The sequence below is a fragment of the Rhinolophus sinicus genome, linkage group LG04 (genome assembly GCF_036562045.2).
Source record: "Rhinolophus sinicus isolate RSC01 linkage group LG04, ASM3656204v1, whole genome shotgun sequence".
Lineage (NCBI taxonomy): Eukaryota > Metazoa > Chordata > Mammalia > Chiroptera > Rhinolophidae > Rhinolophus > Rhinolophus sinicus.
The window spans coordinates 178,887,514-178,899,866 of record NC_133754.1 but is presented as its reverse complement, the minus strand read 5'-3'; the positions used below and the strand labels follow the sequence as shown (position 1 = coordinate 178,899,866).

The window sequence follows — 12,353 nt, the reverse complement described above, 5'->3', positions numbered from 1 at the left end:
ACAGGCAAAGAGAGTGTCTAAAATATTTGTTAAATGAATGGCTGAATCTCGAAATTCTATAAATGCTACTGTTTCCTTTATGTCCCAAATTACTTTGCCTTATGTTCGGTTTTAACTCTAGTGAGTGCTATTGTTGCTGGGAACTAAGGTATTTTATATATACATATATTTTAGAGAATCAGCAGCTTGAAAGATACCATGTTCACACATTCTTCAGGAATGTCACATTTGATATGGCCACAGGACACGCTTGACTTCTTTATTTATGATTTCTGGCGCTTTTCCTTTGCGGCCGCTCAGAATAGCTTCTGATCCTGCTCACTCACAGAAACGGTGAAATCAAATCTTCCTGCACTAACCCCGACCATAAGCAACTTTGCTTATGTAAGCTCTCCGTCCTCAGTGAGGAACAGCCAGCATGGTTAGAGCAGAGCCCCAAACGGATTTCAACTGCAGCTCTCTCCACATAAACATCCTTGCATACTGTTCTCTTCTGGTAAAGTGCATTCGTTTCCAGAAATCTCGTCGCAATCAATAAAAGTTGTGTGCCTACTGCTGAAGGCTAAGTTTCAGCCATTTGCTCTTCACTAACCTCTTTATATGCCTTTAAATGTTTTCGGTCTATCCCTTGGTAATATTCAAATCAATGTTCTGACTTATTTATTCCTTGGAAGTCTCATTTATCTCCCTCAGCATCGTGCCACTTCTGTTTGATTGCCTTTGCTGAACTTCTGCACTCTGGGCAAGGCAGTGGGCTCAAAGAGGTATTTGTTGTGTGGGTGCTGATGTGTGTATGTGTGAACAAATTGGCACGAGCGTGAGGGGGAGTAGCCTAATACGGCTGAAAACCCTCTGAATTTGAAATCAAACAGATCTAGGTTAGAGAGACAGTGCTTCCACGTTCTTACTGGTAACTTAGGGCAAATCACCCAGCAGGGCCTCAGTTTCCATACCTGTGAAAAATAATTAAATATAGGTATATACCCAAGAGAAATGAAAACATGTGTCCACATAAAAGTTTGTACACAAATGTTCATAGCAGCATTTTTCATAATAGCAAATGAAATCCAAATGTCCATCAACTGATGCATGCATAAATGAAATGCCCATAAAGTAGAATCCATGCAATAGAGTATTATTTGGTCATAAAACGGAATGACCTTCTGACACATGCTACAACATGGATGCACTTTGAAAACATTATGCTAAGTGAAAAAAGCCAGTCATAAAATACCATGTGTATTAGTTTGCTAGAGCTGCTATAGCAAAGTATCACAAACTAGGTGGCTTAAATAACAGGAATTTATTGTCTCACAGTTCCAGAGGCCAGACGTCCAAGATCAAAGTGTCAGTAATATTGCTTTCTTCTGAAGGCTGTGAGAGAGAAGGTTCTATGACTTTTGCCTGGTTTCTGGTGGTTTGCTAGCAAGCTTTGGTGTTCCTTGGCTTGTAGAAGCATTGCCCATCTTTGCCTTTATCTTCACATGGCTTTCTCCCTGTGTCCAAATTTCCTCTTTGTATAAGGACACTAGTCCTATTGGATTAGCCACACCCCTCCTATGATGTTATCTTAACTAATTACATCTGCAATTATTCTATTTCCAAATCAGGTTACTTTCTGAGGTCCTAGGGGTTAGGACTTCAACATATAAATTTTGATGGGACACAATTCAACCCATAACACCACATATTGTATGATTCCATTTATATGAGATGTCAAAAATAGGTAAATCCATAGAGACAGAAAGTAGATTACTGGTTGCCAGGGGCTGGGGAAAGAAGGAATTTGGAATGACTGCTAATGGGTACAGGGTTTATTTTTGAAAATGTTCTGAAATTAGATAGTGGTGATGGTTGCACAACTCCGTGAATATACTAACAACTAGTGAATTGTACACTTTAAATGGGTGAACTGTATGGTATGAGTTCCAGCTCAAAAAAAAAAAAAAGCTGTTTTTAAAAATAAAAAGTGTATTACTGGCCACTCTTCTGTCATATTAAGGTTATGCATATGTTGTGATAAAACGAAAGTGTGTTTGAAAAACTCTGGGAAGACAAAACACAATTGTAACCTTTGCTCTTTAATTTTCAAATTTGTATGAAACTTCAGCATTTGTTATGTGCATTCCATACTAACTACATGGTGAATTCCCTATTAATTCTAAGCCTTTCTAATGTAATGAGAATTCAAGCTCTCCTTAACAGCTAACTTGAACAGTCACCGCAAGCTCACTCTCCTATTACTTAGAGAAACATGTTCCCTAAACCTGCCCTGTGATTCCCGTGAAATGTTCGCCCTTTCTGAATGGACATCTCTTTTACTATTGAATTTATCTCAGTGCAGTCTCCGGAAAGCGCCTTCAAGCCTTCGCATTTTAAGAGACAAGTTTGTTGTTGTTTTTTTCCCCCCTGCATCTGTGCTTTTGCCCTTGTTGGATCACAGCTAATTCTTTCCCCAGAGGCCAAATAAAATTTCATGAAACAGTCAGGATTTCAGTGGCTAACAAAATTGTCTCTCCTCCTCTGACATGCCTCTGTGCATCTCTGCCCATCCCTAACCCCCAGGGGGAGCTACACAGAGCCTTTGTATCCCTTAAGCACCATCCTTAGGGACCATTATGTTTGTGGCCAGTCTGTTCAGCTGCCTTTGGCCACAGGAGCAACGGGCGTCCTCCTCTTACTCATAACCTTGGCTAAGTGCCGCATGCCTGCTGTAGGGTGAACTGTCTGAGTTGCAGGTCTCTTAGGCAACCTGTCTCCTGTTCTGTGGTGTGTGGGATCTCTGGGTATGAACTGCATATAGATCAATAGATCAAGTGCAGTTGCTGAATGCAACTTGGCAATCCCTCCAGTGCCCTTTTCTCCTATCTACCTGCTAGAGTTTATGCTTTGAGGCCTGATCAAACTGGGTCCCCATCCTAGCTCTCCAACTGCTTGCTGTGTCTGTTTGGCTGAGGTTCTTAACCTCTCTGGGCCTCAGTTTGTTCAACTTTGAAAGAGTAATGGCCCTTTTCTCATAAGGCTGTGATGTGGATGGAATGAGATTTTTCTGGTACATACTGGAGCCTGACTTAATGTTGGCCCTCTTTCTTCCTTACACTCTCCCCCCAGCCCTCGAGGAAAGCAAGATTTGAGCTGCAGAATCCATCTTAACTGGACTGAGAACTAAGAGAGTGGAAAGAGCACTGCATTCGGGATAAGACACACCAGCTGAAGTCGCAGCTCTGGTTGTGACCTTGGGCAGACTTATCTGACCTCTAACTTCCCGTGTCACCAGGGTTGGGGCAAGGTGAGGAGAACATGGGCTCATGGATAAGAAACAGCTTAGAAACCTGTAGGGGGCTGTGTTGCTGGAAGTCTGCTGTCTTGACTGCCTTCCCAGCAGCTCTGTGACCTGACACCCCTCACACCCTGACCCAGGCTGCTCCTCAAGGGACCGACACTCAGTTCCTCCAAAACTCACTTATCCAAGACCTGCTCAGGTTTCCTGGCTCTCAAGAGGGCAGGCCCCAGACCCCTATCTGCAGGCCCATTTGTTTGCCTGTCTCACCATCCTCCCAGCAGACCTTTTCCTCACCCAAGGCAGCACTGAGGAGCCCTGGGCCAGCCGCCGGTCTCCCATTCTCACCTTGCTCACCTTGCTGGTGGAGGGTGTGAAGTTCCTTAGGGACCCAGGAGAGTCCTCTCAATCATTCCTCACTCGGCCGCTGAGAGCTGTGGGGCCTCGGGCAGGCCCCTCAAGTCCTCTGCTCTAGACGCCTCCTCCGGGAAGTTGGCGACAATGGTAGCACCTCCTTGTAAGTGGCTGTGTAGATTAAATAAGTCATCACACTTAAGGAATTTAGGTCAGAGTCCTGCACATAGCAAGCACTCAATAAATATTTGATATTCTTGCTTATTCATTCAATTATTCACTCACTGGACACCTTCTCCCTGCAGGGTGCTAGAGACACAGATGACCCTGATGGAGACCCTACCCTCACGGAGCTCCCAGTCCAGAGGGGCAGGCAGGTGAGACCACAGGCCATTACTGTACACGGTAATAACAGAGTCAGTGCTGTGGCAACTACTGCACACGGTGATAAGAGAGAGTGGGTGGTGGGGAAGCCGGGAGGGGAGAGGCACTGACTCCCCTGGGAGGAGCTAGGAGAAGCCTCGCAGAGAGAGACCACTTGGCTGTGCCATGAAGGGGGCATAGGAGTTCACCCGCTGGTGGAGAAGGGGCCTGGAAGAGGACACTTGGGGATGGGAACAGCACGAGCAAAGGCACAGAGGCTGGCAGAGTGGTGCCCACTTTTGGAGACAAGACTGACAAGCTTAGCAGCCCCTACTGCTGCCCCTCCCCCGCCCCTTCCATTCCTTGCGAACCTGCCCGTGGGGTCCTGCTGCAAGCCGCTGTGACTCTTGGGCTGTGGGCCTTCTATCAGCCCAGATCGGAGTAGGCCTCAGGTGCCAGGAGGAAACACCCCCGGAATTGCCCTCTGCCATGAGCAATGGGAGGTGACAGGTAAATACCCCGGCGTCCTTGTCCCTCAGAGTGGAACAACTCTAAGTGGTGTTGCACCCCATTTCCCAGAAGTCCCCAGAGGAATGGAGACCCCATTGCTTGCAATGGTACCTGCTCATGAAAGTTCCCTAAATTAGTGGTCACCTCCCAGATGGGCTGTTTGGCCCCCAGTCCTTTCTCAGAATCTGCTTCATGGGAGCCCATCCTAAGACAGCAAGCTACGTAAGAGCTGATGAGACAGGTCAGTTGTCCAGAATCCTCTTCTCCACCGTTCTGGCTAGTTGATTAGTTCTGGCAATTACTGAGATCTGGTCCACTGTCAGCACGAGGCTAGAACACTGAGGGAGATTCAAAGAAGAGGAGAAAATCATCCCTCAAGGAACTATTTGAGGAGGCAAGACATATCTGTGAAAAAGAACAGACAAACACCAGGAAAGGCAGAGTTCATTTACGGAAGAGCAAGAAGTTTGGTGCATTAGATCCCAGGGAGGTGCCACAGAGGGAGGAGGGAATGAAGGCTGAAAGGACACGGAGGGCTGGGGCCAGCATGTGGACGCAGAAGTCTGGAATGCCTGGTCTAGATGGTTCTCCAAACTGTAGGCAATGGGTGCCATGGAAGGATTTTGGGCAGTGGAAGGTGAGGCAGTCTCTGTGTTAGAAGGATCCCTTGGGCTCAAATGCAGGAAGACAGGGAGGGGCACGGCTGCAGTGGGGGAGGCCCAGGAGAAGGCTGGGGGAGGCGTCTAGGCCGCCGGCTGTGGTTCTCATTCTGCTCAGTCCTCTCTCAAACCAGGCTCCTCCAGGACCTCCCCCCAAACTGGGGAGTGCCATCTTTTCATAAAAGCTTGGAAAGCTTCCTGCCTTCCCACCCTTCCTTTCAGACCTGTTTCCTGCCTGGCCTCCAAACCTCCTGTTCCCATTCCTCCTACCTTCTCCCATTATCTCTGACTTCAGACTGTTTGCTTTGGCTCCCACCATCTCCTGCCCGCTCTCTCCTGCCGTTAGTGGGGGATACTCAGCAAAAAGCACTCCTTCCTGCAAGCGGCCCAGACTCCTTGGGGCAGGGATTGTCTTCTCTCTACTTTAAGTAAACGGAATGGAGCAACCTTGGCCTTGAGAGACAGACTTTGTCTTCTAACGACTTTCCTTCAAAACCACAAATGCATTTTGTCTCGATTTGAGGTGATGCTTGCCTCTCGATTCAGCAACCTCAGGGTGAGTGTGAAGCGGCATCTGGCAGCCTTAAGATTTCACAGCGGATGCTGTGCTTTTGTGAAAAGTCAATTTCTCTGCAAACCAGCCGAGAGGGCAAAGATAGCACAATTTTCTGTCCATTCAATAAATGTTTATGAGTCAGGCCTGGAGCAGGGAGTCAGTAGATAAGACATCTGCTCCCCAGGCCCCCATGGCCTACTGGGGCCTACAGTGAGACTGGTCACACGAAAAAGTTGTACGAAGTGCCATGGGGTCTCTGAGGAGGCACGTGCAGTCCACACTGACCTCTCATGCGCGTAGCACTGTGGTGATTGAACCTCCCTCTGCCTCAGGGACCTCACCTACAAAATAGGGGTAATGGGGTTTCTTCCCTTTAGGGTTGTTGTGAGGAGGATTAAATAAGGGAATATTCAACAGGAGGAATTTAGCACAGAGCTTGGAGGAGTAAGCAGCAAGTAACTGCTAGCTATTCTTTTTTTTTTTTTGATTCTCATACCATGAAATTCTCTCTTTTAAAGAGTGTAATTCAGTGGTTTTAAGTATATTTGCAAGATTGTGCACCCATCACCATTATTTCCAGAACATTTACATCACCCCAAAAGAAACCCTGTACCCATTAGCAATCACTCTCCCAATTTCCCCTGCCCCAGGCAACCACTAATGTACTTTCTGTCTCTGTGGATTTGCTTTTTCTGGACATTTCATGTAAATGGAATCATACAGATATATGGCCTTTTGTGCCTGGCTTCCTTCACTTAGCGTGTCAGTACTTGATTCTTTTTCATGGCTGAATAATATCCTACTATTGTAAGGACATTTTGTTTATGCATTCATCAGCGGATGGACGTTTGGGTTACTTTCACTTTGGGGTTACTACAAATAATGATGCTATGAACATTTGTGTACAAGTTTTTGTGTGGACATACGTGTTCATTTCTCCTTTGTCTATGCCTAGCAGGATAGACAATAACTGGGTCATACGGTAACTCTGTTTAACTTTTTGAGGAACTGCCAGACTTTGCGAGAGTGGCTGCATCAGCTATTCTTGACTCTGGTTCTCAAAACAGTTTCCCACATGCAGCCCCAAAGGGAACTATTACAGCATCAGGCGGGAAAGTGATATGCCCTAAGTCCCAGGGAAAGTTAGTGGCAGAGCCCAGACTGGAGCCAAGAACTTTAGGCCCAGATTCACCATGTCACCATGTCACCGAGGATCAACCACCTGGATTTTATTATGCCCCCAACGGATGAGAAGTGATCTGAGCCACTACCCTTCCTCCTGGTGGCTCACTTTCTAGCACGTGGACCATGGCAGACCTGGCTTATCTGAGCTCCCCAGACACCAGAAGGCCCTGAGCTGCCCACCTCCACCCCTCTCAGCAGACATAGTGCTCCCTGGTCCCTGAGCCCAAGGCCAAGGGGAATAGCGGCAGGTATGATCTAGGAGTAACTATGCTATGTCAGATAAGTAGGTGTGTTTCTGGGGTGGAGGGGAGCCCTGGAAAGCTTCCCTGTCCAGCTTCTACTTCTCCTGCCAGGATTGGAGCCCAGCCCTAGATTGCTGCCTTCCTTGTAGGGACCCTAGCCCCATTCCCCACCCATACCAGAGTCTCCCCTTTTGTAACCCTCCTATTTATCCAGTGCTTCATCCGGAACAGCATCTGCCCATGGCTGAGCTCCTAGGTGCTCTGCTGAAATGACCTTGAACCATGACTTAACCTTGCTGAAAGTTGGTTTTCTCATCTTTCACACCTGTCCCATAGGGGGGTGTAGGAGCAGCGTCAGGTCCAGCTAAGAGGATGAAGTTGGTACTCAGACAAGGATTGGTTTGAGAGGAAGCACCATCCCTTCATTACTAGCTCTGTGACCTTGGGCAACTCACCTTACCTCTCTGAGCCTTTCTGTCATACTTTGGAGAATGGGGATGTTTATAAAGAGTTGAGTAAGGACTCAGTAAAGATTGGCTATGGTTGTTTTTATTTTGCAGATTAAAGGAGATTGGCATGTAAAGCACCTAGCAGAGTGCCTAGCACATAAAAAACGTTTGTTAGATGACAGCTGTGGTTGTTAGTGTTCCCCAACTTTGTGCCGGTGATTGGTGAAGGGCTTGAAGACCCGATGGGAAGGTGACCTTGTTTATTACTCGGACATAGCCTTACTTGTTACTCAAACAGAGGGTGGACTCCAAAGCTTGGGCAGACCAGTGATCAGAGCTAGGAGAGCCCACAGGCTGCTCGGAGCTTTGGGACAGAGCCAAGGAATTAGTGAGCTGAGCATGAAGAACAGTGAGACTGGTTGAATGGGAGAGTCTCCCATGAAAGCCAGAGGCAGGGGTTTTGAAGGTGCTGGGGGCTATTAGGCACCCAAATATGTGTGTAAGTAGCCAGATCTATTTAAAGGATCAGGGACTGAGCTGCCCCTTTGGAGATGTCTTATACTTCCTGCCCTGATGAGCCGTGTCTCAGCATGCTTTGGCAGCATCACATGACACTTGTGTCCCATACAAGTGGGACAGGAAGCTGAGCATGAGCTAGGGGGCCCAGAAGCCAGCAGAGATCATGGCAGGCTTCCTGGAGGAGCTGGTCTTGCAGAATGGGCTGGGACTAGAGAGGGCAGAGATCTGGAAGGGAGGAAAGCACAAAGGCAGAACCACAAAAGTTGCTTTAGGGGGAAGAGCAAAGAGCTGAATCTCCTTTTAAAAATGTAGTACAATTTTGTCTCATTCAAAGTGATATACTTTCATTGTAAGACATTTAGCAGGGGGAAATTGTGAAGAGACAATTAAGAAAAGGAATGAAAAAAATCTGCAGTAGTCTCACTCCCCTGAGGAACTAGTACTCACATTTTGGTGTGCTTTCTTCTACCTTTTTTCTATGCATGTATATTACGTATGTTGTTTTTTTCTTTTTTTAAAAGCAAAAAAATGAACTCACATAAGACATACTGTTTGTGACCTACTTATAAAAATGCATCATGAACTGTGTTCCCTGTCATTAAATATTCTTCCCCACTATTTAATGCCTTCAGAGTATTCTCGCATATGAATGGAACATAATTTATTTAAGTAATTTTCTATTCTTGGATATTTAAGTGGTTTCCAATTTTTCAATATCATAAGCATCTTCTAAATGAACATCCTGGTGGCTGAAACTCTGTGCGTGTCCTTAATTATGTCCTTGGGATACATTTCTAGAAAAGGAATTGCGAGAATAAAGGGACGCAGATTTTAAAGAATGTTAATACGCATCGTCAAATGGCTCCCCAGAAGTCTTGCACGAGTTTCCCCTCCTACTGTAAGTGCAGTATCGGCGCCCATTTTCTAGCATTTCCACTCACCCTGGGTATGAATTTGTTTCTTTGTTGGTTTGATCAGTTCAAAACCAGAACTCGTGAATCCAAGTTTCCTGAGATATAAATTGGAGGTGAGGATAATGGTACCTGTCATGGGTGAGTTGTGACAATCAAAACACATCGTGGGTATGATATGCTGGGAAAGAAAACAATTTGCGGTTGTCAGTGGTTATTCTAACTTGATTATTCCTGGAATGAGAAAGCCCTGTGAGTCAAGGTTGGAAAGATAATTGGAAGCCAGCTTTGTAAAGGGCTTTATCTTCCCTTTAACTGCAAAATTAATATATGCTTGTAAAAAATGGAAACAACCCTCAGCTTTGATGGTAAAAGTGAAAGTACTGCTTCACCTCCCTCACTAGTCTCTCCCCAGAGATTAGGTGTGTATCCTGCTAGATCTTTCCTCATACCTTTCCTAACTCTTTCTGTGTGTGTGTGTGTGTGTGTGTGTGTGTGTGTGTGTGTGTGTGTCTACATCCATGTGTATAATTTATTGTTGTTTCACAAAATGTAATCTTACATAGGATTTTACTGTCATCTCATAACATACAGATCTACCATCTGCTTGGATTCTGTGGCTGGATAAAGCATAATTTGCTTATTCTTTCCCCTACAATGCAGTAACAGCTCATCCTCACGAATCGTGTTTCCCCGAAAATAAGACCTAGCCGGACCATCAGGTTTAATGCATCTTTTGGAGCAAAAATTAATATAAGACCCTGTATTACATTATATTACATTATATTATATTATTATAGTATAAAAACAGGGTCTCATATTACATTAAAATAATACCAGGTCTCATATTAACTTTTGCTCCAAAAGACGCATTAGAGCTGATGGTCCGACTAGGTCTTATTTTTGGGGAAACGTGGTCCATGCCCTCACACACTCGAGCTGGTATTTCTATAGTTTGGGTTCCTAGCAGTGGGATGTGAAGTCAGTGTGGTTATACATTTTCATACTGTCAAATTGCTCTCCAAAGAGATTGTATCAATTAATTTATTCGCCACCATCACTGTAGGAGTGTGTGGAGGGCTGGGAATGCCAGACTTAGGGGAATTAGGGCAATCAGTAGCCTGATCTGGGCCAGAAACAGCACCTGTCACCCCTTACCTGTTAACTCTTAAATGTTCTGAAAGAAACCTGAAGCGAAGCCAGGATCTGTCTCCAGCTTAGCTTCTTGCTGTCCTCCGCTGTGAAGCAAACCACAGAGGAATCTTTTTCTAGTTAATTAACTGGGGTTTTATTAAACACCTTAGCAGCTAGCCAACTGCTCTGACCCAGCTCTTCCTGGGAGACGTTTTGATGAGAAGTGTTGTGTTTTAACTTACGTATCTTGGATGACAGGTTTGGCATCAGAGTGTGTGCCCTATAATCAAATATTTGATTATCTGAGAGGCATAGTTCTCCAACAGCAAACATGTATGAAGCCCTTCCTCCCTGCCTGGCACTAGTCTGGATGCTGGGGAGGTGGACGTGAGCTCTAAGTCCTTGACCTTCAGGATGGAGAGCAGTGGAGGAGCTGGGCACTCACGCAAAGAATGACGAGCAGGTGAGAACATGGTATTAAGGGGGCACAGGAATGGGACCAAAGCTCCCTCTGGGGGCCTGAGGAAGTGGACGTTAAGCTGCATCTCCACGGCTCAGGAGGCTTTTCCCAGGTAAAGAAGGGAGAAGAGATTCCAGGCAAGGGGAATAGTGCAGGTAAAGGCCCTAAGTTGGATGGGAAAGAGAAAGTAGGAGTCTGGTGTTTATTACTCTGTGATTTATGAAAGCAAAAAATTGGGAGAACCCAGATGTCTAAATTAGGGCAATTATTAAGTAAGTTATAGCATAACTACAATTTTGCACGTATTAAAATCATGTTTTTAAAAACAATATCTAATAGCATAGGAAAACTACTGCTCTATAATACATTTAAAAGCAGTATATAAAGCTGTCTCAAGCATGATCCTATTTTGTTTTTCTAAATATGTGATCTGTTTCTAACCCTCTGTCTGGAAAAAAAATCCACAATATTGTTAACTGTGGGTATCTGACTACATTTTATTTTCTTATTTACATATATTATTTTCTAAATTTTCTGCAAGGAGGGTGTAGTGCTTTAATAATTATAAAAAGCAATGAAATTATTTTTTACATTAAAAAAAGACAAAGGAAATCCATGAAAGGAGAAATGATGCAAATGACTAATAAACATGAAAAATGCTCGACCTTGCTAATTATTAAAAATGCAAATTAAGGCAGCATTGTGATACTATGTTTTAACTGCCTGTAAAAGAAAAACCCCCTAGTACACAACATATATTGACAACAGTGTGGTAAGAGAAACACTTGTATACTGCAAATTTGAGTATAATTCTGTTCAGCCTTTCTGAAGAGTGTGAGGGCTAAAAAAATACATTTCCTCCCACCTTCTAAGTTCTTCTAGCTGGGCTAATAATCAAATTAACAGAGACAGATTAACAGGAGAAAATCAAATTTTAATATGTATGCACGGGGAAATGGCATAAGCACGAAAATCCCTAAGACAGTGAGCAAAAATGGGTATATTAGTCATTTTGGACAAAGGTATTAAGGGGGGAATGGGATTTTAGATTTCAAAAGTGAGAATGGGTGATTTACAGGTAATTGAGGAAAAGTGGAGCACACATGGCAGGCAAATTCTTGCTTCAATGGGACAGAAAGGGTGACTCAGCCACCAGGCCCATGGCTGGATCCCATTCATCATACTCAATTCGAACTAGTCTAAGGTAAACATCCTCTGATTTCCTTCCTGGGACAGGCCTTTCCACCTGAATCTCTTAGGCAGGAAAGGGGGAGGGTTAGAGGTTCTTTGTGAGTCTTTGGTTTCTTAATAACCAGCTTAAAATCAATATCCCAAAAGGCAGCATTAGGGTTTTGGTCCCTTTCTATTTTCTGCAATGAGGATGTAGTGTTTTAATAATTACAAGAAAGCAATGAAATTATTTTTTACATTTAAAATGGCAAAGGAAATCCATGAGAGGAGAAATTATGCAAATGACTAATAAACGTGAAAAATGCTCAACCTTGCTAATTATTAAAAATGCAAATTAAAGCAGCATTGTGATACTATGTTTTAACTGACTGACTTTAGAAGAAAAACCTGCTAGTACATAACATGTGTTGGCAACAGTGTGGTAAGAGAAACATTTGTATCCTGCAAATTTGAGTATAATTCCATTAAGCCTTTCTGAAGAGCAATTTGGCAACATACTATATCAAAATCCTTAAAATGTGCAATTTCTCAACTTGATTT

General features: G+C 44.4%; 1 long non-coding RNA gene across 5 annotated transcripts in view; it reads left to right on the top strand.

Annotated features, from left to right (window-relative positions):
• LOC109446014 (uncharacterized) overlaps window positions 1–12,353 on the top strand; it is a 56,630-nt gene that overhangs the window by 25,314 nt on the left and 18,963 nt on the right. For all 5 annotated transcript variants that reach the window (XR_012495931.1, XR_012495929.1, XR_012495928.1 and 2 more), the window contains 2 exons: window positions 3,112–3,289; window positions 3,940–4,011. This is a non-coding gene — a long non-coding RNA (uncharacterized LOC109446014). The remainder of the gene's footprint in view (window positions 1–3,111; window positions 3,290–3,939; window positions 4,012–12,353) is intronic.